Source organism: Pleurodeles waltl, chromosome 6 (genome assembly GCF_031143425.1).
Source record: "Pleurodeles waltl isolate 20211129_DDA chromosome 6, aPleWal1.hap1.20221129, whole genome shotgun sequence".
Lineage (NCBI taxonomy): Eukaryota > Metazoa > Chordata > Amphibia > Caudata > Salamandridae > Pleurodeles > Pleurodeles waltl.
The window spans coordinates 1505630800-1505657732 of NC_090445.1; the positions used below are offsets into that span (position 1 = coordinate 1505630800).

General features: G+C 49.2%; 1 long non-coding RNA gene across 1 annotated transcript in view; it reads right to left on the bottom strand.

The window, feature by feature from the left end:
- The window catches only part of LOC138302154 (uncharacterized), a 32174-nt gene extending 8485 nt beyond the window's left edge, over positions 1-23689 (bottom strand). Inside the window, exon 1 of the long non-coding RNA XR_011205311.1 lies at positions 23529-23689. This is a non-coding gene — a long non-coding RNA (uncharacterized lncRNA). The remainder of the gene's footprint in view (positions 1-23528) is intronic.
- Between the last annotated feature and the right edge of the window lie 3244 nt (positions 23690-26933).

The window sequence follows — 26933 nt, forward strand, 5'->3', positions numbered from 1 at the left end:
GCTTCCTGAGAGGTGGGGGTAATATCTCGCCCTGCAGCAACTGACTGTTTCTAAGCCTGGGAGTCATTCACACGTCTCCCCAGGTGGGTAGAAAGATGTCCTTTGGCCAGGGCCCATGCAAGGCCACAGGACCAGCTGGGACACAGAGTGCAACTTTCTAAAGGTTGCTTAACTTTAATTTAATAGTGACATTAATTTCGACCTGGGCATCAAGTTGGGTTTATTGCCATGATTAATTTGATACCTTACAGTACCCAGTTAGATAGCCCCATTCAAACGTTAGCCAGACTGGGATGCCTGCAGGTAACCCTAAATTCGCCGATGGGGCTACTAACTTTTCCTTAACAAAACATCAACTTTAATGGTGTTGCTTCTAAGACATATATAAAACTATGGGCCTCATTACAACTTCGGCGGTCTTTGTTAAAGACTGCTGAAGCTGCGGGCGACAGTGCTGGTGGTATTTCTGGCTCCCTATTTCGACTTTTCTGCTGGGCCAGCGGATGGTAAAAGTGTTACCGTCCACTGGCCCAATGGAAAAGTCACATCAACATTGCAGCTTGCCCGTAATAGAGCCGGCGGCAATGTTGATGTGCAGCGGGTGCAGTAGCACCCGTCGGGCATTTCACTGCGCGATGGGGCTGTGTCTGGGGGCCCCTGCACTGCCCATGTCAAGTGCATGGGCAGTGCAGGGGCCCCCAGGTGCACCCCGAGTCCCCCTTACTGCCAGCCTTTCCATGGCGGTGTTTACGGCCGTGGCCAGGATGGTGGTCAGGGACTCATAATCCCCAGGGCAGCGGTGCCTGCACCGCTGCCCTGGGGATTATGACCGCCTGGCGGTATGTTGGAGGGGCCGGCAGTATGGCCGTGGCTATTGCGCCACGGTCATAATAGCTGGCGGAACACCGCCAGCCTGTTGGCGGTGTTACCGCCAGCTTACCACCGGCCGCCAGGGTCATAATGAGGCCCAATATGTTTTGCTTAGTAATATGCACTCCCTACCATAACGCTTCATACGCCTTTCCTAGGGGAAACTTACATATATTATAAAGGGAGATGGGAATTTGCCATTAATGTTAATGACAAAGTCAAACTAGCAGTGTGACTACTGCTTTTCTAGTCTGCGGTTGGAGGCTATGAGCCATTTTGTACTCTGTCACATACAGGGTGACACAGCCAGTGCAGCAGTGCTGAATGGACACTCTGCCTTATAATCCCTGGGTACCCTGGATGCCATATTCCAGGGACTTATAAGTCAGTACTTGCCAACTGGGGACATCTAATGGGACATGCCTTTTGCAATGGGTCAGAACACTGGCAATGAGGTCTGGACAGCAGGCTTCAGTGCACTGTCAAAGTAAAAAAGCAGCCATTAGTCCAAATGGGGGCAAAAAGTGGGGAGGAACCTGCAAATAACCTGTTTTCTTTCATAAGCCAACTTTCCTGAAGCTCGTTTTAGGTCTTACCTACAAGCCTGGACAAGCTATCTGGTTACAAAAGACCTGTTATGGGCTTACCAAGAACTTACAGCATACTTTACTAACCACTGATTGACTTTATCGTCACTCTCATTTACTTGCATATTATTCAATGGATTACCTTCCCCTTCTTATGCTTGTCCTTCCCCTTGAGCATAGCACTGTCACCATCTTTCTAATTGGATGACTTGTTTTCTTCCACTGCTCACATTTAGAGAACTACTTTCTTCTTTTTTGGTTAAAGCCTCCTTAAGAGTGTGTGTATTTTTCATCTCTCTCTCTCTTGTTCTCCCAACAAAATATCATCTCTTTCCCCAGCACTCTCTGTTGCTCTCTCTCTAGAGTGCTTCTCTCTCACATATGTGTGGATCTCTCCCTTGTGTGCTGCTTTTCCCCACCTCACCCAGCTTTATTATTTTATCCGCCTTGCCTACTCCCTGTTGCCCCACGCCAGAACCTGATCCTCCATTGCCTCATCCATAGTTCTTTTTTTAAATATTAAGGGCCAGGCAGCAAACTTATGCCAGGCACTCCCTCTTAAAAGAAAACAAATTTGCACTACTTAACTTTCATTTTTTAAATTGCTATTTCATCTTAGAAAGATAACTAAAAAAATGGTGCATGTGAGGTGACTCATGCAATGAACATGCGTCATTACTAGGCAGTCCGGGTTTCAGTGTTTCATTTTTTTAGATTTCACTGGTGTATTCCCAGTGTTTTCAAAAACTTTTGAAATCAGTGCTTTTCAGCGTTTAGTAAGCTGTCTATCACCCAAAATTAAAAAAAACGGTGCTTATCTGATTGAGACTTCTAGCTGTGGATTACTTACCTTAAAATTTCATAGCGTCAGCTTGAAATCCGGAACCTTTGCAGAGCAATACCCTTGCTCGCTCCAGCGGGTTGTGTCATTTGGATCCACTGGACATCGTTGGAGCTGTTTGCGACGTCACGCTGTCTATAAAGGTACCACCCAGGCGCGCCATCATCAGTTCTTTTCCTTCCATGCTGGTTAGTGCAAATCCGGAATCAAGCTACCCTCTGTCTTTTTTGACAGGCCTTTTTCGACCTTTTTGTCGAAGATTGTTTTAAGTCTGTGCAAGAATGTATTCTAGGAAGAAGGGGTTCAAGCCGTGTGGCACCTGCTACCATGCCATGTCGGTGACAGACCCCCATAAGATATGCCTCTGGTGTTTAGACCGAGACCACGACTCAAAGTCGTGTTCCGACTGCTGGCCATCGGCTCCGAAAGCTTTGAGGAGCGGTCCTTGAAGCTCATGGCGGCCCGGCAGTTGACGTCAGTTGGCATGACTCCTTGAAGGTCACGATCCTGCTCGAGGAGGAGGTTACGGGACCGCTCCAGGAGCCCCAAGTCCTCTTTTTGTTTTAAAAAAAAAATATTTTTTATTGATTTTATGTTTCAGGTATGCAATACAGACTGTTCAATTTGCATCAACAGGATCACCCAGTGCAATATCTAGTATCAAAACCTTTTAACAATCACAAACCCCCCCAATAAACACTGCACGGAACACTTCCAGTTTTCCAGTATCGTTTCAAGCTGCACTTGCCATGAGTTTATCATTTGTTATTTATCTTTTAAAGGTGTTAGCTCGTGACCAGTGTGGATCCTATTTTGCGAGTGTGAGTTCCCTGGTCGACTAATGGGGGCTCCATTCAGATTGGTGCACGCGGGCAATTACCCGGGTGTTGCTGCGCCCCGTACGTCTTTGGTAGTATTGTGTTGGAGAGCTGGCAGGTTGTTACTACAAGAGGGGGTAGGGGGTGAGGTGCATGTGCTGTGGTGCCTGGGCGCACTGTGAGATATATCTCTGTGGAGGGGGAGGTAGAGAGAGTTATATCGTAGTTATTGCGGGTATGTGTTCCCCGATTCATGGGGGCATCTCATCGTTTTTGGCCTCTAATTTGGTTACCAGATTTTCCCAGGTAGTGCACCCTGTATGATGTCGTCCCTCGCGCACCATTCTTTTTAGTACCTGATATTCAGTGCGAGCCCAGCGTAGTATTAGACTATGCCAAGATTTCCGATCAGGAGCTTTGGGGGCTTTCCAATGTATCGCTATTAATCTTTTGTACATTAAATAGGCTAGGTCTACAAACTTATGTAGATATCTTTGTTTTTTTGGGCTCTTCCTCAGTCCCAGTAGACAGGACCCGGGGTCTGCTGTCAGCGCGAGCCCCGTTAACTCAGATATCTCCCCCACCACCTCCGCCCAGGCAGTTTGTATATTAGGGCAATCCCATACCATATGATAGAAGGGTGCTGACGGCGCTTTGCATCTAGGGCATATCGGCTCAGAGTTGGGGAACATACGCTTTATCCTGGCTGGGGAGAGATATGTTTGATGCGTGAAATTGAATTGGGTGTACCTAAATCTGGGATTCCTTGACACGCCGCGGATGTGGGACAAGGCTTTTGGCCAGTCCGCTTGTGGGATCGGGGCGGGGAGTACAGCGTTCCATCTACCCCAGGCTTTCTCCGCCTGTGGCTCGGGAGTCTTATTGAGGGTACTGTATAAGCTGGATATTATTTTTATTTGATCATTTTGTTGAAGAAGTTGGTGAACCACGGGGGAGATCGCCGGTTCCGAGATACCTGCTCCCCATATTTTTCTAATTTCGTGGCATATGGCGTGGTATGTCAGGAACTGGCCGGAGCTTATCTCTGTGAGGGCTTGGAGAGCCTCGAATGTCATTAACTTACCATCTTCAAAACAATCTCCCACTGTCTGTATTCCTGCTTCGCTCCACACCCGCGCAGCTTGCATTCCGGTTGCGGTCCCCGCCAATAAATAATTCAGTGGTATGTGTGGGGAGTAAGGAAGCTTATCTGCTCCTTTTTGCACATATTTAGCCCAGCACACGTGTGCAACTGCAAGCAATGGGTTGACCTTTTCCGACTTGGGGAGCTTAGATGTCAGCCATCTTACGAGGGGGGGGGTCCCATTTCGCCAGGGCTCCAGGCTCGTGGATTCTGCCTGTTCTGGTCTGTGGATCCAATTCTGGACCCACTGAAGCTGCGCGGCTGCATAGTATCGTTCAAAGTTAGGGGCTCCAAGGCCGTCATTGTCCAGCGGGCGTTGCAGCGTGGTTAGAGCCACCCGCGCTCTGCCTCCGCCCCAGATGAGTTGCAGCAAAGCTGTGTTTAAATTGCTAAAGAAGCTTTTGGGGATAGTTTTTGGCAAGGCCGCGAAGTAATATAGCAGCCTAGGTAGAATCAACATGTTGGCAATCGCCACCTTGCCGGGTGGCGAGAGCGGGAGCTTGTTCCAGAATTGCAGGAGCCTTTTATGGAGGTTAGCGCCCTCCCTATATTCCCGTCCCTTAGATCTTCTGTGTCATGGTATATATTTATCCCAAGATATTTAAATGTTGTCGGGCACCATTTTAGGTGCCCTATCTGAGGAGCATCCTGGTTATTGGGAGCCCTCTTTGCCAGGGGAAACGCACATGACTTTTCCCAGTTTACCACAAGGCCTGACAGGTCTCCAAACTTAGCCAATAGGGATATTACAGAGGGAATAACCGTGCGGCCGTTCCTGACATATATTAAGGCATCATCTGCGTACAATGAGACCGAGTGGAATAACCCATTCCTAATTATTCCCCATTCATGTTCCATGAGACGTATTCTTGCCGCTAACGGTTCCATTGCTATAGCAAACAATAGCGGGGATAGGGGGCAGCCCTGCCGTGTGCCCCGGGAGATCGAGAAGCTATCGGAGATCACCCCGCCCGTCTTCACCCTTGCGCTCGGGTTGGAGTACAATGTCCGGACCCATTGAATATAATTGGGGCCTATTCCCATGCGAGCCATCGTGGCCAGTAGGAAATCCCACTCAAGCGTGTCGAAGGCCTTTTCTACATCTAATGAGAGCACCATTTCCTCTTGTGCGTCACAGGGAGTGTCCCCCATTATGCTCAGTAGTCTGCGAACATTTAGGAAGATGTTGCGCTTTGTGATGAAGCCGTTTTTGGTCTGCGTGCACCAATAAGTGCATAAGGGGAGCCAATCTGTTAGCTAGTACTTTGCCTAATATTTTGCAGTCTGTGTTTAGTAGCGATAGTGGTCTATAGGATTTGACATCCGTAGGATCCCGACCCTGCTTAGGAAGTACCACTATCATAGCTTCCCTTTGGGATGTGGGTAAGCTTTCTTTAGTCCACGCTTCTGTGAGCACTCCTAGCAGATGAGGTTTCAGGCTGGGTAGGTAGGCTTTATAATATTCCGAAGGGAGGCCGTCTGCCCCTGGTGCTTTATTCCTGGGTAGCTGTGCAAGGGCTAATTCTATTTCATCTGTTGTTATGGGGGGTTTCGATTATATCTCTATCTGCTTGTGATAGTTGGGGCAGGAGGGAATCGGCAAGAAAAGCCTCGATTTGTGTAGCTGTGCATGAGGTGCGTTTAGTGTATAAGTTTGAGTAATATTTCCTAAACGTCTCGTTTATTTCTACTTGTGTGGTAACCATATCTTGCGCGCCTACTCTGATGGCACCTATCGGAGCTTGCTGTCTATCTTCGCGAAGAAGCCAGGCTAGCATTCTGCTTGATCTATGCCCTTCCGTTTGTAACCTAGTTAAGTAATAGTTATAATCGTGGCAGCGGAGTCTGCTATCTGCGTCATTATATTTTGAGCGCTTTTCTTTTAGGACAGTATTGGAGATTTCCCCTAGTGCTACCGCTATTTCCGCTGTCCAGAGCTCCTTTTCTAGTTTGCCAATCTCTGCCTGCAAAGAGCGTCTTACTCCCCACGTGGTAGATATACATACTCCGCGTGCCACTACTTTGTGAGCGTCCCATTCTGTCGCCCGAGTTGTTGCGGACATAGCATTTGTATCCCAATACTGGCTTATAGATTTTCCTAATGATTCGGCGAATGCTTGGTCCTGTAATGCCTCCGCCTGGAACCTCCAAGTGGGGACTGCCTGATGTGTCCTTCCCCAATTCAGTGTTACTCTCAGTGGGGCATGATCCGACAGTGTCTTTGCTAAGTATTCCGATTCGGTAACCAATGCCCCTATTTCGCGAGTGCCCCATATTATGTCTATTCTAGTGTGGGTGTTGTGTGGTGCTGAGTGAAATGAATATTCTCTTTGATCCGGGTGGCCTAGTCGCCATATGTCATGGAGTCTCATAACGCTTGCCCATTCTTGCAGGGGACCTATGGGTTTCCTGTTGGTTAGTGAGCTCGGATAGGCACTAGTTCTATCTAATTCTGTAGATGGGGTGCTATTGAAGTCACCTCCCCAGAGGGCTAGGGCCATGGGGTGGGACAGTAATGTTGGAGTGAGAGTGGTGAGAAAACCCGTGATGCCACTGTTTGGGGCGTATATACCAACCACTGCTATTTGTCTGCCGTCTAGTCTGCCCTCCACCACTACATATCGCCCTCCACCACTACATATCTCCCTCCGTGATCTATCTTGTGTGTCGTCAAGAGGAACGGGACTCCTGCTGCTATCCAAATCAGCACCCCCCTCGCAAAGGCCGAGTAAGTTGTGCCTATCAGCTGGCCTCCCCATTTCGTGCGTAGGTCGCGTAGGTCCCCCTCTAGCATGTGTGTTTCTTGCAGAATGGCAATATGCACTCCTAATCGTTTGAGTCGGGCGTGCACTCTAGCCCGTTTACTCAGCGCCCCCATACCCCTGATATTCCATGTTACTATGTTATACTGGTTTTTGGTATTGTTGCTGGAAGGCATCATCTGGGGCTCTGGGGGTACATTGCTGTGTTGAGGGTCTGGGCACTAGAGCCAGCCCACCGCCTTCCTGTAGCTGGTATTTAAATATAGCGGGTGCAGCTGTTCATTTTGTGCTTTAAGTGATTCCGGTGCTTGCGTTCCTACTAACCTATTAACCCCAACTACCCTTATTAATTCCCCTATACTACTTTCAACTATTGTGAGACTACTAAACTTAAAAATACGTGAAATAACCCATATCCGGTTGGATTTGCATAGTGGGATTCTCATATCGTACAGATGTGGCTCTTATAAGGGGCTCACATCTTTCCGCAGACATTAGTCTGCTAATACCATTGGGCGCCCCTCGAGATGTAAGATTGTTCCCTCCAGCACCGTCCCACCAGTCGTACTCCGCCCCCAGTTGCCCCCAATAACTTAGCTTAGCATTTATATCAAAGATATACATTGTTGGAGGCGCATTGTCCCCCTGCCTCGTAGGTGCCTCAGAGTCTCTGGGAGTTTCCAGGTTTCGAGCATCGTCACTGGCGGTCTCCCAGAGTGAGTGTGCGTAGTTTAAAGTTCATCAGCGGATCTGGGGGTGACCTTTGGCCCACTCAGTTCTCCTATTATTGTTGATGTGGAGCTGGCCGTGTCTGAGTCCGACCCCGGCTCTGAGGATTTCTTAGCAGCTGCACTGTTACTTTGCATGTGTAACGGTGTCTCTCTCAGCACTTTTGCTCTTTATTCTGCTGCCTGCCAGTCGTTTGGCTGGCCTCTGGTTCGTCTTTTGGATCGCTTCCTTGCAGCAGGAGTTTGACATTTCTCATCCCCTTCCATGTCTTCCCGGGGATGCGCTAGGCCCTTGGCCTGTAGCCATGTCGAGGCATCTTCGGGGTTTGTGAATATGTGGGTGCGGTCCTCCACTACTACCCTTAGTTTCGCAGGGAAGAGCAGGGCATATTTTATGTTGTGTTCTCGTAGGCGTTGTTTGATTTTGACGAAAGAGTTGCGTTGGTTCTGCACCTCTTGTGTGAAGTCTGGGTACGCGTTAATAATCGAATCTTCATACTTAAATGGGCCTTTGCTGCGGAATTGTTGCAATATTGCATCTCGATCTCTGTAGTTCAGGAATCTAGCAATCAGTGATCTAGGGGGCTGGCCAGGGGCCGGGGGTCTACAGAATCCTGTTCTGTAAGCCCTTTCAACTAAGAAAAACTTGGATGGAGCCCCATTTAACACCTCCTTGATTAGCCATTGTTCCAAGGAGATTTCAGATTCCGGTTGTCGCATACTTTCTGGATAGCCCAGAAACCTCACGTTGTTGCGACGCGCCCTGCTCTCCATTTCCTCCGATCTCCTCCAGAGTACCTTCAGCTCTGCATCCATGCGCTGAATCTGTTTTTGGTTTCCTTGCGCTATTGGAGTTAAGTCGGATATTTCAGCTTCGGTTGTTTTCACTCTTTCAGCTAGACTTCGGTGGTCCACTCGTAGGAGATTCAAGTCTTGTGCAACTGCATCAATTCTGTTTTCTAAAGATGACTTAGTGTCCAAGATCGCCTGCAATACTTTCTCGAACTGAGCAGAATGCACCAGGAGCGTGTTTTCTAGTGACTGCAGGGATGGGTTAGATTGTTGGTCAGCAGGTGCTGGTCCTTGGGTGGTCCGATCCGAGTTCTTGCCTGATTTGGCTCTGCCGGCCATTTTAGCTGTCTCGAGGACTCCTCCTAGTCTGCAGTAATTTCGCACTCTTTGGCTCCTTTAATTCGTTGAGTTAAACTTTTGCTGAGTGTCCTGGATGTGGTGTGCACATATGGCGTTGGGGCCATGGGGTTGGCCAACAATATCAAGGGAGGGCGTAGCCTTATTTATGCGTGCTTATAACTTGTGGCCATGTATTCATTGATAACTGCTGCGGCCGCCAATTTTTACGACAGTCCGACGTTGAGTTCCCGTGGGGCTGTCTGCGGGGCCCACCGATGTGCGTGGGGAGCGTGGCCGCTGAAGGAGAGGACTCTCAACCTCATGGTTGGCGGCGGGGCATGGTGCCAGAGGTTACCCCAGATAGAGGGGGAGCGTAGTTGAGGGCCGAGGGAGGCGGCGTGGCCCCGGAGAGACCGAGGAGTGGGGCGAGTGCCGGGAACCGCGAGTTGGCTCCGCGCCGTGCAGAGCTTCCAGAACAAATGCCGGCTGTGGGGGACCGGCGCGGCCCCTGCGCCCGCAGCACGCACCAGCCGTCTATGCTATGCGAGTTAACAGGTCAGAGCCTATGGAGGCATGCGGCGCTTGTTAGTTTTGCGCCTTTCCTCCCCCCCCCCTTTTTAGGGCTCAAACGCTGCCCGTCCCCATCCTAGGGGGCGGAGGTGGGTTGCATTGACGGTGAGGCAGCGAGGGGGGGGTGGTTGGGAGTCCTGGGGTGTCCCCTCTGCATAGGATTTAGTTGTTCCACCCAGGTTCCCCCCCTCACCGCAGTATGCTGGCTCTTTTTGATGGACCTCTGCTCCCTCCTGGGCTTGCAGCGGTGTGTTCTTGGATCTGGGCAGAGGTGCCCTTCCCTTGACTGCTCCGGAGCCTGTCCGCGCGGCTCCACTGCCGCGATGTTCAAAATGGCGCCCCAGTCCCCCAGGCCGGCTCCAGCTCCTCGCGCCTCGGGGGAAGTGTGCGGAAGTCTCTTTTTGACTCGTTCGGCCGCGGCGCCTCGGCCCCTCCAGTCGCGTGCGGAGAGGGCGGAGGCCGGCCACGCGGCACGAGAGCGCATCCGGAGCCGCAAAGGCAGCCCCTCTTGCCCGCCGCTGCGCCCGGCGCGAGCCCACAGGGCCCGGCCCCGGTCCACCAGCACACCGGGGGGCGCGCTCGCTCCGCGGCCGATGCCCTGGTCCCTCCCGGTTGGGCCACCCCCCCAGCTGCTTCACCAGGATTGCGGGGGGCGCCCTTCAGGATGTCTTTGGCCGAGCCGGAGACGGAGCGCTCGTTTCAAGCGACCATCCCGGCCGCCATTTTGGCTCCTCCAGCCCCCAAGTCCTCTTCATCTCACTTGAGATCCTCTGGGCACTTAGGGAAGAGGCATAAGAAGAAGTCGAAGCAGACTTTGAATTCACCTCGCCTGTTGGCTGGCGAATTGGGAACGCTGACGTTCTGAACACGGTTCCGCTGAGCCGATGCCAGGGCCAAGTTTCGAGCCGAGTAACTCCTGCTCAACTCAAGGAGTTTTACGAGGCCATACGTTTAGTATTTGAGTGGGCTACCCCCGCTGGTGCGCCTTCAGGGTCAGCAGAGGCCCCATCAGTTTTCAAGCCGGCGGCTTTGGCGCCGATGGGGTCTCTTGGATCCCATATTAGTGGCTCGGGAGTCTTATTGAGGGTACTGTATAAGCCGGATATTATTTTTATTTGATCATTTTGTTGAAGAAGTTGGTGAACCACGGGGGAGATCGCCGGTTCCGAGATACCTGCTCCCCATATTTTTCTAATTTCGTGGCATATGGCGTGGTATGTCAGGAACTGGCCGGAGCTTATCTCTGTGAGGGCTTGGAGAGCCTCGAATGTCATTAACTTACCATCTTCAAAACAATCTCCCACTGTCTGTATTCCTGCTTCGCTCCACGCCCGCGCAGCTTGCATTCCGGTTGCGGTCCCCGCCAATAAATAATTCAGTGGTATGTGTGGGGAGTAAGGAAGCTTATCTGCTCCTTTTTGCACATATTTAGCCCAGCACACGTGTGCAACTGCAAGCAATGGGTTGACCTTTTCCGACTTGGGGAGCTTAGATGTCAGCCATCTTACGAGGGGGGTCCCATTTCGCCGGGGCTCCAGGCTCGTGGATTCTGCCTGTTCTGGTCTTTGGATCCAATTCTGGACCCACTGAAGCTGCGCGGCTGCATAGTATCGTTCAAAGTTAGGGGCTCCAAGGCCGCCATTGTCCAGCGGGCGTTGCAGCGTGGTTAGAGCCACCCGCGCTCTGCCTCCGCCCCAGATGAGTTGCAGCAAAGCTGTGTTTAAATTGCTAAAGAAGCTTTTGGGGATAGTTATTGGCAAGGCCGCGAAGTAATATAGCAGCCTAGGTAGAATCAACATGTTGGCAATCGCCACCTTGCCGGGTGGCGAGAGCGGGAGCTTGTTCCAGAATTGCAGGAGCCTTTTATGGAGGTTAGCGCCCTCCCTATATTCCCGTCCCTTAGATCTTCTGTGTCATGGTGTATATTTATCCCAAGATATTTAAATGTTGTCGGGCACCATTTTAGGTGCCCTATCTGAGGAGCATCCTGGTTATTGGGAGCCCTCTTTGCCAGGGGAAACGCACATTACTTTTCCAAGTTTAGCACAAGGCCTGACAGGTCTCCAAACTTAGCCAATAGGGATATTACAGAGGGAATAACCGTGCGGCCGTTCCTGACATATATTAAGGCATCATCTGCGTACAATGAGACCGAGTGGAATAACCCATTCCTAATTATTCCCCATTCATGTTCCATGAGACGTATTCTTGCCGCTAACGGTTCCATTGCTATAGCAAACAATAGCGGGGATAGGGGGCAGCCCTGCCTTGTGCCCCGGGAGATCGAGAAGCTATCGGAGATCACCCCGCCCGTCTTCACCCTCGCGCTCGGGTTGGAGTACAATGTCCGGACCCATTGAATATAATTGGGGCCTATTCCCATGCGAGCCATCGTGGCCAGTAGGAAATCCCACTCAAGCGTGTCGAAGGCCTTTTCTACATCTAATGAGAGCACCATTTCCTCTTGTGCGTCACAGGGAGTGTCACCCATTATTCTCAGTAGTCTGCGAACATTTAGGAAGGTGTTGCGCTTTGGGATGAAGCCGTTTTGTTCTGCGTGCACCAATAAGTGCATAAGGGGAGCCAATCTGTTAGCTAGTATTTTGCCTAATATTTTGCAGTCTGTGTTTAGTAGCGATAGTGGTCTATAGGATTTGACATCCGTAGGATCCCGACCCTGCTTAGGAAGTACCACTATCATAGCTTCCCTTTGGGATGTGGGTAAGCTTTCTTTAGTCCACGCTTCTGTGAGCACTCCTAGCAGATGATGTTTCAGGCTGGGTAGGTAGGCTTTATAATATTCCGAAGGGAGGCCGTCTGCCCCTGGTGCTTTATTCCTGGGTAGCTGTGCAAGGGCTAATTCTATTTCATCTGTTGTTATGGGGGTTTCGATTATATCTCTATCTGCTTGTGATAGTTGGGGCAGGAGGGAATCGGCAAGAAAAGCCTCGATTTGTGTAGCTGTGCATGAGGTGCGTTTAGTGAATAAGTTTGAGTAATATTTCCTAAACGTCTCGTTTATTTCTACTTGTGTGGTAACCATATCTTGCACGCCCACTCTGATGGCACCTATCGGAGCTTGCTGTCTATCTTCGCGAAGAAGCCAGGCTAGCATTCTGCTTGATCTATTCCCTTCCGTTTGTAACCTACTTAAGTAATAGTTATAATCGTGGCAGCGGAGTCTGCTATCTGCGTCATTATATTTTGAGCGCTTGTCTTTTAGGACAGTATTGGAGATTTCCCCTAGTGCTACCGCTATTTCCGCTGTCCAGAGCTCCTTTTCTAGTTTGCCAATCTCTGCCTGCAAAGAGTGTCTTACTCCCCACGTGGTAGATATACATACTCCGCGTGCCACTACTTTGTGGGCGTCCCATTCTGTCGCCCGAGTTGTTGCGGACATAGCATTTGTATCCCAATACTGGCTTATAGATTTTCCTAATGATTCGGCGAATGCTTGGTCCTGTAATGCCTCCGCCTGGAACCTCCAAGTGGGGACTGCCTGATGTGTCCTTCCCCAATTCAGTGTTACTCTCAGTGGGGCATGATCCGACAGTGTCTTTGCTAAGTATTCCGATTCGGTAACCAATGCCCCTATTTCGCGAGTGCCCCATATTATGTCTATTCTAGTGTGGGTGTTGTGTGGTGCTGAGTGAAATGAATATTCTCTTTGTTCCGGGTGGCCTGGTCGCCATATGTCATGGAGTCTCATAACGCTTGCCCATTCTTGCAGGGGACCTATGGGTTTCCTGTTGGTTAGTGAGCTCGGATAGGCACTAGTTCTATCTAATTCTGCAGATGGGGTGCTATTGAAGTCACCTCCCCAGAGGGCTAGGGCCATGGGGTGGGACAGTAATGTTGGAGTGAGAGTGGTGAGAAAACCTGTGATGCCACTGTTTGGGGCGTATATACCAACCACTGCTATTTGTCTGCCGTCTAGTCTGCCCTCCACCACTACATATCTCCCTCCGTGATCTATCTTGTGTGTCGTCAAGAGGAACGGGACTCCTGCTGCTATTCAAATCAGCACCCCCCTCGCAAAGGCCGAGTAAGTTGTGCCTATCAGCTGGCCTCCCCATTTCGTGCGTAGGTCGCGTAGGTCCCCCTCTAGCATGTGTGTTTCTTGCAGAATGGCAATATGCACTCCTAATCGTTTGAGTCGGGCGTGCACTCTAGCCCGTTTACTCAGCGCCCCCATACCCCTGATATTCCATGTTACTATGTTATACTGGTTTTTGGTATTGTTGCTGGAAGGCATCATCTGGGGCTCTGGGGGTACATTGCTGTGTTGAGGGTCTGGGCACTAGAGCCGGCCCACCGCCTTCCTGTAGCTGGTATTTAAATATAGCGGGTGCAGCTGTTCATTTTGTGCTTTAAGTGATTCCGGTGCTTGCGTTCCTACTAACCTATTAACCCCAACTACCCTTATTAATTCCCCAATACTACTTTCAACTATTGTGAGACTACTAAACTTAAAAATACGTGAAATAACCCATATCCGGTTGGATTTGCATAGTGGGATTCTCATATCGTACAGATGTGGCTCTTATAAGGGGCTCACATCTTTCCGCAGACATTAGTCTGCTAATACCATTGGGCGCCCCTCGAGATGTAAGATTGTTCCCTCCAGCACCGCCCCACCAGCCGTACTCCGCCCCCAGTTGCCCCCAATAACTTAGCTTAGCATTTATATCAAAGATATACATTGTTGGAGGCGCATTGTCCCCCTGCCTCGTAGGTGCCTCAGAGTCTTTGGGAGTTTCCAGGTTTCGAGCATCGTCACTGGCGGTCTCTCAGAGTGAGTGTGCGTAGTTTAAAGTTCGTCAGCGGATCTGGGGGTGACCTTTGGCCCACTCAGTTCTCCTATTATTGTTGATGTGGAGCTGGCCGTGTCTGAGTCCGACCCCGGCTCTGACGGTTTCTTAGCAGCTGCACTGTTACTTTGCATGTGTAACGGCGTCTCTCTCAGCACTTTTGCTCTTTCTTCTGCTGCCTGCCAGTCGTTTGGCTGGCCTCTGGTTCGTCTTTTGGATCGCTTCCTTGCAGCAGGAGTTTGCCATTTCTCATCCCCTTCCGTGTCTTCCCGGGGATGCGCTAGGCCCTTGGCCTGTAGCCATGTCCAGGCATCTTCGGGGTTTGTGAATATGTGGGTGTCGTCCTCCACTACTACCCTTAGTTTCGCAGGGAAGAGCAGGGCATATGTTATGTTGTGTTCTCGTAGGCGTTGTTTGATTTTGACGAAAGAGTTGCGTTGGTTCTGCACCTCTTGTGTGAAGTCTGGGTACGCGTTAATAATCGAATCTTCATACTTAAATGGGCCTTTGCTGCGGAATTGTTGCAATATTGCATCTCGATCTCTGTAGTTCAGGAATCTAGCAATCAGTGGTCTAGGGGGCTGGCCAGGGGCTGGGGGTCTACCCAGGATTCTGTAAGCCCTTTCAACTGAGAAAAACTTGGATGGAGCCCCATTTAACACCTCCTTGATTAGCCATTGTTCCAAGGAGATTTCAGATTCCGGTTGTCGCATACTTTCTGGAAAGCCCAGAAACCTCACGTTGTTGCGACGCGCCCTGCTCTCCATTTCCTCCGATCTCCTCCAGAGTACCTTCAGCTCTGCATCCATGCGCTGAATCTGTTTTTGGTTTCCTTGCGCTATTGGAGTTAAGTCGGATATTTCAGCTTCGGTTGTTTTCACTCTTTCAGCTAGACTTTGGTGGTCCACTCGTAGAAGATTCAAGTCTTGTGCAACTGCGTCAATTCTGTTTTCTAAAGATGACTTAGTGTCCAAGATCGCCTGCAATACTTTCTCGAACTGAGCAGAATGCACCAGGAGCGTGTTTTCTAGTGACTGCAGGGATGGGTTAGATTGTTGGTCGGCAGGTGCTGGTCCTTGGGTGGTTCGATCCGAGTTCTTGCCTGATTTGGCTCTGCCGGCCATTTTAGCTGTCTCGAGGACTCCTCCTAGTCTGCAGTAATTTCGCACTCTTTGGCTCCTTTAATTCGTTGAGTTAAACTTTTGCTGAGTGTCCTGGATGTGGTGTGCACATACGGCGTTGGGGCCATGGGGTTGGCCAACAATATCAAGGGAGGGCGTAGCCTTATTTATGCGTGCTTATAACTTGTGGCCATGTATTCATTGATAACTGCTGCGGCCGCCAATTTTCACGACAGTCTGACGTTGAGTTCCCGTGGGGCTGTCTGCGGGGCCCACCGATGTGCGTGGGGAGCGTGGCCGCTGAAGGAGAGCACTCTCAACCTCATGGTTGGCGGCGGGGCATGGTGCCAGAGGTTACCCCAGATAGAGGGGGAGCGTAGTTGAGGGCCGAGGGAGGCGGCGTGGCCCCGGAGAGACCGAGGAGTGGGGCGAGTGTCCGGAACCGCGAGTTGGCTCCGCGCCGTGCAGAGCTTCCAGAACAAACGCCGGCTGTGGGGGACCGGCGCGGCCCCTGCGCCCACAGCACGCACCAGCCGTCTATGCTATGCGAGTTAACAGGTCAGAGCCTATGGAGGCACGCGGCGCTTGTTAGTTTTGCGCCTTTCCCCCCCCCCTTTTTAGGGCTCAAACGCTGACCGTCCCCATCCTAGGGGGCCGAGGTGGGTTGCATTGATGGTGAGGCAGCGAGGGGGGGTGGTTGGGAGTCCTGGGGTGTCCCCTCTGCATAGGATTTAGTTGTTCCACCCAGGTTCCCCCCCTCACCGCAGTATGCTGGCTCTTTTTGATGGACCTCTGCTCCCTCCTGGGCTTGCATCTGTGTGTTCTTGGATCTGGGCAGAGGTGCCCTTCCCTTGACTGCTCCGGAGCCTGTCCGCGCGGCTCCACTGCCGCGATGTTCAAAATGGCGCCCCAGTCCCCCAGGCCGGCTCCAGCTCCTCGCGCCTCGGGGGAAGTGTGCGGAAGTCTCTTTTTGGCTCGTTCGGCCGCGGCGCCTCGGCCCCTCCAGTCGCGTGCGGAGAGGGCGGAGGCCGGCCGCGCTGCACGAGAGCGCGTCCGGAGCCGCAAAGGCAGCCCCTCCTGCCCGCCGCCGCGTCCGGCGCGAGCCCACAGGGCCCGGCCCCGGTCCACCAGCACACCGGGGGGCGCGCTCGCTCCGCGGCCGATGCCCTGGTCCCTCCCGGTCGGGCCCCCACCCCAGCTGCTTCACCAGGATTGCGGGGGGCGCCCTTCAGGATGTCTTTGGCCGAGCCGGAGCGCTCGTTTCAAGCGACCGTCCCGGCCGCCGTTTTGGCTCCTCCAGCCCCCATGTCCTCTTCATCTCACTTGAGATCCTCTGGGCACTCAAGGAAGAGGCATAAGAAGAAGTCGAAGCAGACTTTGAATTCACCTCGCCTGTTGGCTGGCGAATCGGGAACGCTGACGTTCTGAACACGGTTCCGCTGAGCCGATGCCAGGGCCAAGTTTCGAGCCGGAGTAACTCCTGCTCAACTCAAGGAGTTTTACGAGGCCATGCGTTTAGTATTTGAGTGGGCTACCCCCGCTGGTGCGCCTTCAGGGTCAGCAGAGGCCCCATCAGTTTTCAAGCCGGCGGCTTTGGCGCCGATGGGGTCTCTTGGATCCCATATTAGATCCGGAAAGGTGCTGAGTCCACACAGTCAGACTCCACCGGCATCATTCCCAACATCGATGCTCCCCGCGATACCACCGGCGCCCACTGGTGGACAAGCCACATTCCCATACCTGATGATCTGGAGCCAGAACGGCATCGTACAGTGCAGATTCCAGGACCAACTGCTCCAACAGGGGCCAGATCATTGCCTGAGCCTTATTATGATCAATTAGGCATTGGTGAGGAATTGGAGGGGGTCTCAGAGTCCTCTTGAGTATGGATTGGAGCAAATGGCCTGGTATGAGGAGTTGGGAGAAGCCTGTCAACTGGACACCTCTCCAGATACTGGCATGCTCTCACCTCCTACTGTGGCTACCGAGAAGGGAGCATTTTATGCAATGGTGGTGCATAGGGTAGCTGAGGTCTTGTGCCTAGATCTGCCTACGGTGCTAGTCAGGACTAACCTCCTGACTGAGGTGCTTCAGCCGGAGGTTACCACATCGGAACCGATGGTACCCTTTAACAAAGCCCTCACTGATTTCCTGCTAGGGACGTGGTCCAGACCTAGCACAGGGGCGCCTGTAAATAGGACAGTTGGCCACCGCCATCGCCAGCTCCAAATGACCCTAGCTACCTCACCCAATATCCCACCTCGGAGAGCTTGGTGGTCCAAGGATTCTCGGGCTACGACCAGGTCCTTAGGCCTCTCGGCGACCCCTCGCCAAAGTCTTCTTTTTGCCCCTTTCGGAAGGGGCAGGGTACCACGCCATCCACAGACCAGCCAACGTCCTCTGTCAGGTCAGCATCCTGTGTGGGGGCAAGGTCAAGGTACCTTCAGACCCAAGGGGTCTGGCCAGAAGTCGTCCACCACCCAGCCCCCTTCCTCCACAGCGCCTAAGTCCTCCTAGTGTGATTCTGCAGGACCACACACATCCTGTTGGAGGAAGGATTCAATTTCATCTTCCTCACCGGTGGTCCATAACATCGGATAAATGGGTCTTCCAGATCATACCGAAGGGCTATTCCCCTCCCCTTCCAGTCTTTACCCTCCCTCTATGCCTCTATTAAAAGAACGTCTAATGGAGGATCACTTCTTCTTGCTCCACGAGGAAGTTACGGCTCTCTTGTCCAAGGAAGCCATAGAAAGGGTCCTGATGTCAGAAATAGGCAGTGATTGTCATCCCCGCTACTTTCTGATTCTCAAAAAGAAGGTCTTCGTCCTATTCTACTTTTGCAGGACGTCAACCTCTTCCTCAAAAAGGAGAATTCAAGATGCTCACTCTGGCTCAAGTCTTGTCTACTCAAGACCAAGGAGACTGAATGGTAGCGTTGAACTTACAGGATGCGTATTTTCACATAGCGGTGGTGGCAGCCCATCTGTGCAGGTTAGGGGTTTTAGTCGTACCCTACCTCAACGACTGGCTGTTGAAGGCTCCTTCGTCCCCGGCTGTCTCACCCACCTTCAGATTATGGCAAACCTCCTGCATTCTCTGGGGTTCACTATAAACGTGCCAAAGTCACACCTGACTCCCTCTCAGAAGCTCCCTTTCATCTGAGCTGTTCTGGATACAGTGCAGTTTCAGGCTTATCCTCCAGAGGAGGAAGTCCAGGATATTCAGGTTATGATACCCATGTTTCGGCCTCTATCCTGCATTTCGGTGAGACAGACTATGAGAATATTGGGTCTCATGGGCTCTGGCATCCTGTTAGTCAAGTATGCCAGATGGCATATATGGGCTCTGCAGTAGGACCTAAAGTTCCAATGGGCACAGCATTAGAGGAATCTCACCGACACTGTTCAGATCCTGGAGGGAACTGCAAAAGATCTGCAGTGGTGGTTAGTGAACTGCGATTGGGTCAGAGGCAGACTCCTCTCCCTTCCCCAACCAGATCTCACAGTAGTGACAGATGCGAACTTCTGGGAATGGTGCGGCCATCTGGGAGAGGTGGAGATCAGAGGCCTCTGGTCTCCGGCATAATCCAGACTACATATCAATTTATTGAAGCTCCGGGCAATCCAACTGGATTGAAAGCATTTCTTACTGTTGTAAAAGGGAAGATGGTGCAGGTGTTCATGGACAATACCACCGCAATGTGGTACTGCAACAAGCAAGGCGGTGTGGTGTTGTGGACCCTTTGTCAAGAGGCCTTGTTTCTCTAGACATGGCTGGAACAGCAGGGCATAACCCTGATGGTTCAAAACCAGGCAGGTTTTCTGAACGCCAGGGCAGGCAAACTCAACCATCGATGCCTAGCGGATCACGAGTGGTGTCTCCATCCGGAGGTGGCACAGGGACATTTTCTGCAGTGGGGTAGCCTTGTTCGCCCCCGCAGAGAACGCGCATTGTCAGCAGTATTGTGCGTTGGAGTTTTCAAGTGGCACTCGCTCAGCGCTTTTCGTCGTGAGTGGAGTTCAGACCTCCTATACACCTTTCCACCCATACCACTTCTGCTCAGAGTTCTCATGAAGTTCAAGAACGACCGGGCCCAAGTCATTCTGGTGGCTCTGGACTGGGCCCGGACATTCTGGTATCCCGAACTTTTGAAAATGAGCATTGATCCTCCGATAAGGCTGCCACTTCGGGAACATCTTCTGTTGCAGCAGAAGGGGAAGGTTCTCCACCAAAACCTGCCAACTCTGCGTCTTCATGCATGGAGATTGAGCGGTGACAGCCTTCAACCTTCCTCCCGAAGTCTGTAAAGTTATTCTGGCAGCCAGGCGTCCCTCCACTAAGACGGTATACGCCTGTAATGGGAAACGCTTTCTATATTTTTGTACAGAAAGATCTATTGATCCTCTTTCTGCTTCTCTCTCTGACATCCTTCTCTTTATCTTATCCCTTGCCCAACAGGGTTCTGCCTTGGACACTCTCAAAGACTATATTTCCATCCTATCGGTGTTCCTTCGGCCGCCCGATCAGACTTCATTATTTAAATCTCCAATTGTAAATAGATTTCTTAAAGGGCTTGTACAAATGTATCCTCCTATGCCCTTTGTCATGCCTCAGTGGGACTTGAATCTGGTCCTCACTTTTCTCATGTGTGCTCCCTTTGAGCCACTGCACAACTGTCCCCTCTGGCTGCTCAACATCAAGACAGCCTTTTTAGTGGCAATAACTTCTGCCAGGAGGGTGAATGAGATGTAGGCTGTTTCATCCAAGACGCCGTATCTCACCATGTTTACAGACAAGGTGGTACTCAGAAATCGTGCCTCTTTCCTCCCCAAGGTCGTGACCCTATTTTACCTGGGTCAAACCATCACCCTGTCCACCTTCTTTGATCCACCATCCCTCTAAAGAAGAGGAGCGACTCCACCGGATGGACCCAAAAAGAGTGTTGTTGTTCTATATTGACTGTACAAAAGAGTTCTGGGTGGATAACCAACTCTATGTGGGGTATGTGGGAGTAAAGAAGGGTTGTTCTATGCATTAAGATGTGCTACGCACCTGCCAATAAGCAGGCTCCTAAGGATTTGAGGGCTCATTCTACCAGGGGCAAGGCTGCTACCACTGCACTAACATGAGGTGTTCCAGTCCTAGATACCTGTCAGGCAGCAACGTGGGCATCAGTGCAAGATATTAATTCCTGGACAATCAGGTCCAGAGAGACGGACACTTTGCTGGTCGGTCCTGCAGGACTTTTTAGTGTAAAGAAGATCTGTCCCCAGCCCACCGCCAGGAGCTTATGGCTTGGATATCTATTCTAAGGTAAGGAATCTGCAGGTAAAAGTCTATCAGATGAACAAGTTACTTACCTTTGGTAACGCATTACCTGGTAGAGACTCTATCTAGCTGCAGATTCCTTACACTCACCCATGCCTCCCCGCTGTGCGTACACTTCTAATAGGATCAGGGATTGCCTCTTTTAGGGCCCTAGTTTTTGCACAGACAAATTGTTAGTTCTTTCCATAGTTCTGCGCTTCCGGTGTGGAAGTTTGTGGACAAGGAACTGACGTACTCGTGTCTGGATGGTGCTTTTATTGGTGACTTGACATCACAAATGGCTCCAACTACACCACGCAGATCCGAATGACGCCACGCAACCCGTGGGCACAAGAGTATTGCTCTGCAAAAGTTCTGGATTCTAAGGTAAGGAATCTGCAGCTAGAAGGCTCTGTCAGATAAGCACTGTTTTTTTTGTATGACAGGCAGCCTAATAAACACCAAAAAGCACTGATTTCAAAAGCTTTTAAAAACACTGGGAAAACATCAGTGAAATCCAAAAAAATTAAACACTTAAAACCTGTAATGCGATACCGAAGGTAAGTACTTGTTCTTCCAGAGTCTACAAAAATGTTTTCGGAGTGATTGGTAGAAAGTACATATTTAATTCAAAGTAGAAGTAATGCAGGGTTTGTAGTATCTTCCGATTGACAATGTGCACAATAAACATACTTCGTACTGTTTTAAGCATAGAAAGTCTGTATATTGCACTCTCACTCACACTCACATCTCTCACGTCATTACCTCTCACAACGTCAGGACTCTGTTTGGTTTACAGGACTGTTAATGGATTTTAAAAGTTAGCGTGATTTATTCAAATGTTTAATAAGCAAATTCCTGAACAAAGTTGGTGGTCATTCACCTACTCCTTACTGTATATTATGACATTATAGGCATGGCCATAACTGCCAAAAGTATAGTATATTGTGAAACTTCTAAAATTTTGAATTACGACAGATTCATTTGTAGCTCTGAAATCTATGTCACCTGAAACTTAATACTTTAAAACTTAATTTTGTGGCTGTGCAGGTGTTTATCAGTGTTTATACTGTATGTTTAAACTGATTACAGCCGTTTCCCTTTAGGTGGGATTTTCTCAGTTATGATAGGTTTAAACCTAAAACAGAATAGCCTAGTCATTATGCATGCACTGCCTATGAAAGAACGAGCTGCCTCAACCACGCCATCACACCTTTTTTTCTTTATTTTGTCCATTGCTGCACATTCTGGAAAAATGTGTTTTGCTGATTCTGCAGCATCAGCAAGCAGCCTTAGGTAGCCAGTAGGTTTAAAAGGCAATACTTATTAACCTTGTCAATGTTTGTTGTTGATTGGCCCAATAATAGAGGTTCACTTCTAAGATTCAGGAATAGGGCTACACTGAACTTCAGCAGTTGCCTAAAAATGTTACGCCATGGGAAATGTGGGTGATATTATGTAGCTTGGGTAGTACCAGAGAGCAAACAGTGAAGTTGTTTTTTTACATTTGCAAAACATGTTTTTATTATACACACTCTCAGTTGAGGCACTTGGAAATTAAGCAAATTGCGAAATCTCACAGTCGCTGGAAAAATGCCAAAGTCATTTGGTCTTCAGATTCTTTAGTCAGCTATTTAGCCACTATTCCAAATCTCTGTTTTGAGAGATTCTCCCAAAGAGCACCCCATATCTATTATGCTGTATGAGGCTAAGATACCTTTGTCTTCATGAGAACAGTTTAGACACTGATCATTGCTCTCCTCAGCCACTCAATTGTCTATTGCTGTGAACTATAGCATCTATTTTATGGATACCCCAATTGGTGTGACATTACATCTGCTGCACCCAATCGATCTCTCATGCTTATCTGACATAATATCCAGTGGAACAGTGATCACTCGCAAGGTGACACTGAATGTAACCCTGCCCCTCTGACCAAGGTCGTACTCAGAGTCTCGGAATCAATTAGATCACCAAATCTTCTGTTTCCCAGTTTTGTTGAGAGTCAAGCCATTGGTGCCCTGTAAGTAGTTGCTTAAGTAATTCCTCTGAAATGTCACATTGTGCATTTTCCCAACACATTATAACAGAGGCCTGAGGTCTCCACAACCTATTACAACAGCCTAGTTGAGGACGCTAGAACATGTGAGTCTGGGAGCCTGGCATACAGAGCTGGGGAATCTGGAACACTGAGCCAGGGAATCTGGAACCTAAAGACCAGAAGTCTAGAGCACCACAACCAATCTGGAACTCTCACCCCAAGAGCCTGGGGCACTGATGACAGCACAGTTGAACGCCCTTCGCCCACATCTAAGATCTCAAAGGGACAACCTGATAGTCTAGAAGGTGCTTAAGGCATTACTTCTGAAATGTCTACAGCTAACAATCCAGCTTCAGTTCCTCTCTTCTGCACTTGAGCCACAAGCGCAAATTGCCGTATGTGGCAATGTACTATTTAAGTTAGCTTAAAAATTGAGTAATCGTTCCACAGCCTGCATCTCACCGAACCATCCATTCATACTTTGCTGATGGAGCAAATAGGGTACGGTTGTCTTTTGGTGATCCCTTCAAATGTTCCAATATGTGGAGTTTTCACCCATTCGAAGGATGGGCAATGGTGCCAGCAAACTTTCCCTCCAGACATTTCCTGGAGCTCCTCTGAAATATGGTCAATAAATGCATTATGTAAAATATCCAACGTTTCAAGCTGGCATATTTTGCCTTTTATTGCCAGTGATAAATCCCGAAGTCGAGGAAGAGAGAGAGTTATGGTGCCATTTAGTTGCCTGACGTAAAATTCCAGCCCTGTAATGAAAGTCAAAAATGTCCGCTCACCGTCATAAAAATGAAACAGATGTCCATAAAAGAGTTCTCATATTTTTTAAGTCTTCGCCTTCCTTTTCACCACCTTTCATTTCCACCCATCTTGTTCCACGCGCTCTTTTGTCCATTTTCCCTTTATGATGCTGCAGAAGTTGGCTCGCTTGCGGTATGAATACAAAGAACGCACTGTTAATCAGCGAGCAGGCAAAGGAGCTCTGGCACCGCCTTGGACTGCAGCCAGGCTAATCCATCCCAGATAAGAGAGGCGGAAGAGCGATCAGCCCAAGCGGAGGACACACCGCCGGGGGATGGTTTGCCACGGATGGGAGATACAGTGCAGGCTGCCAACTAATGAAGATAATCCCGTTGTTTGTGGGCACCAGATGATCGCCTGCTGATGCTGGCTCCCCTCGAGCTGTGCGCCAAAACAAGCACCTTTGTCTTACACGGCGAGAACAATTAGTCACAGGTGGGCCCAACTCCAAGGTGTGCTGTCAGAAGACTCCAGAAAGCAACTCTCAATTACATTAATGTTGTGCAGGTTTACGTCCAGGCAAGCAGCACGGTTTGTCAGATTAAGAAAAACAAACAAAGAACAAATGCCCAATATTTTTATACCCATATGAACTCTAGGAGGAGATGTGGCCTAACGGCCAGAGGTGCTGACTTTTGGAACAGGGGGACAAGATTTACATCGGCTCACCAACCTGTGATGCTGGACAGATAACTTAAAATGAATGATCTGATCTTGTGTAATGTCATCTGGTGCTCATGTAAATCGCTCCAATGTCCTTGGACGTAGTATGCTCTACAGAAAACTGCAAAAAAGGACCCTATGAACGCCCCCATGCCTCCTGTATTGTTTGGATGTCATGCCCTACATTGGGTAAACTGGGCTGCTGAGATTATCTGGTGAGGAGAGTGAGGAATTATGCATCGATATTAAACCAACATGTGAGGCATGATTGAATAAATTATGCTACAAGAAAATACATTTTTCAGCATAATAAGGGATATCTTGTGGCATTATTATTTCACTACTTGGTTTTGAAGACATTATTATTCTTTGGGCAAAACCTTCTCTTTATTAGATCTGGTTTAACAACTGATTACAGCAATCGACAACTGAAAGGTGACTTCTTAGCCTTTGCGAGGTGTCTCATACTGAGCAGCACCACATATGACACTATTTCTAGTAATTTTTAATCTGTTTGACCTAGAAATCACATTTTGTTGAGATTTTCAAATTATGCAGCAGATGGTGTGCTATGTGGAAAGTGCGATAAATCCATAAGTAGCTGGAAAATGCTGTGTGATCTTATAAATCCAGTGGCCCTGGTTGTAAACGCCTTTTCCTTCATCTGTGAAGCGTTGCGTGCATCTGAACCAATAAATCCTTTTGCTTTCTATGTAGACAACACTATCTGTAACTTCACATAAACTCCTATTCCTACACTGGTGAAGTTCCAGTAAGTGTCGCTTGGCTTTGCTTCGCAAATGTTACAAGTTCTTGAATAATTCCTCCCTTTGTTGATGCACTGCACAATTATTTTTATGGATTGACTCCAACTTTTAAAGCACCAACTGTATTTGAATCAATAAACAGTACTTTGTATGCCTTGTATCTTTGGGCCATATGTACCAACACATTTTCCCATAGACATAGAATGGGTAAAACCCTTTGATACATCTGGCCCTTTGTCTATAAACCTATATACCTGTTATGGTATATTCTGTATATTTGTAGGGTGCGCTATTAGCTGTGATGGGTATCGTGGCAATAAGCGGCTGGGTGTGCCTATCCAACCTAGGGTGGGGGATTATTCTAAAAGCCAGGTATTCAGCTTCTTGCAGGACTCAAGAAAGGAGGAGCCTGTTCTGATGTGAAGAAGGCAGGGGACGTTCAATGCTCCCCTCCCTTCTTCACATCAGAACAGGCTGACCACTGAACTTGATTCTGTAGAAGGAGGAGTGTGCACGAGTAGGAGCCCCTAAGCTGAGGTGCAAACTCCTGTAATACATTCTGTTGTCCTGTGGAATAGCCTGCACTTTAGTGAACAGAATCATCTTCCTCACTTACCCCTAAACGTAACCACTTTATAGTGGTAAATACATTATGATAGTACAAAAAGAATTTCTTTTAGAAAGACAATTCTTTAAAAAAAATTGAAACTTCATCCCATTGATGCCTGAATATTGATAGTAAGGAAGTGCCCCATCCGTTCACCTGCTTCTTTGACCGCTGCAACAATCAATGCTTGATGGAGTGTTCAGCTCACCCTTCCATCTCACATCATAATCACCCCCATTTGTGCACAAGTACATGTTTAGTTTTGCTACTGTTATTCACCCCAACAACTTTATTGCATAGCAGCTTCATGCATATGACATACTTTCAGATATCTTAGGTTGGTCCCTCCAGAGGCAAGCCTTACTTGCCAACAGTGGTGTAGCTGTCATTATTGTGGTAGGTGTGATTCAACCATGCTCGCTACAGCACTAATATGGCTGTTTTGTACTACCCATTTTGTGAGTTGAAGGCTAACCATATTATGAGTTCAAAGATGCTTTCTTGTTTGCATCTTTGCTGTGCCACTGCTTGGCAAGCACTTGTTCTAGAACAGTTACACAGCAAGATTCATTCACCTCCTCATCTATATTCGTACCCTTGTGCATTTTAGGTATCCCTAACATAATCGTTTCTCTTTCCTCTGTCTTCCAAACTATACAGATTTAAATCCTGCATCTGTCTTTATGATATTATGGTGGATACTATGCACCATCCTACTAGCTCTCTTTTTCTCAGTCCTGCACACAACTGTGTGCTCTGCACAAAACAAACATTAGTTTGTGGAAGCATCCACATTAGGTACAACCGTCTAGACCTCCTTACCCTTCTTTTACTCCATACTGTGGAACTTACAGCTTGAGGTGCAAGTTGTGCAATATTTTTTATGAGGTTCTCCTGATGAAAAAAGAACATCATGCCCAAAGTTAGTGAGCATCTATGCTAGACCTGTCAGCTCTTGGTGTGGTTTCCCCTGTCTGTTTTGGTTTCTGGCCTCCTGTTTTTGATCCTGTTCTGAATTTCATTTTTGCTGGCTTTAGGACCCGGGGCACTTCACTGCTGACCAGTGCTAAAGTGCAAGTGCTCTCCCTCTAAATAGTATTGGTGATTGGTTTATCAATGATTGGCATGTTTGATTTATTAGTAAGGCGCTAGTACAGTGCACAGTGTGTGTCCAGGGCCTGTAAAATCAAATGCTATTAGTGGGCCGGCAGCACTGATTGTGCCACTCACATGAGTAGCCCTGTAGCCATGTCTCAGGCCTGCCACTGCAGTGTCTGTGCGTGCAGTTTTAAACTGCGATTTCGATCTGGCAAGTGCACCCACTTGCCAGGCCCAAACTTTCCCTT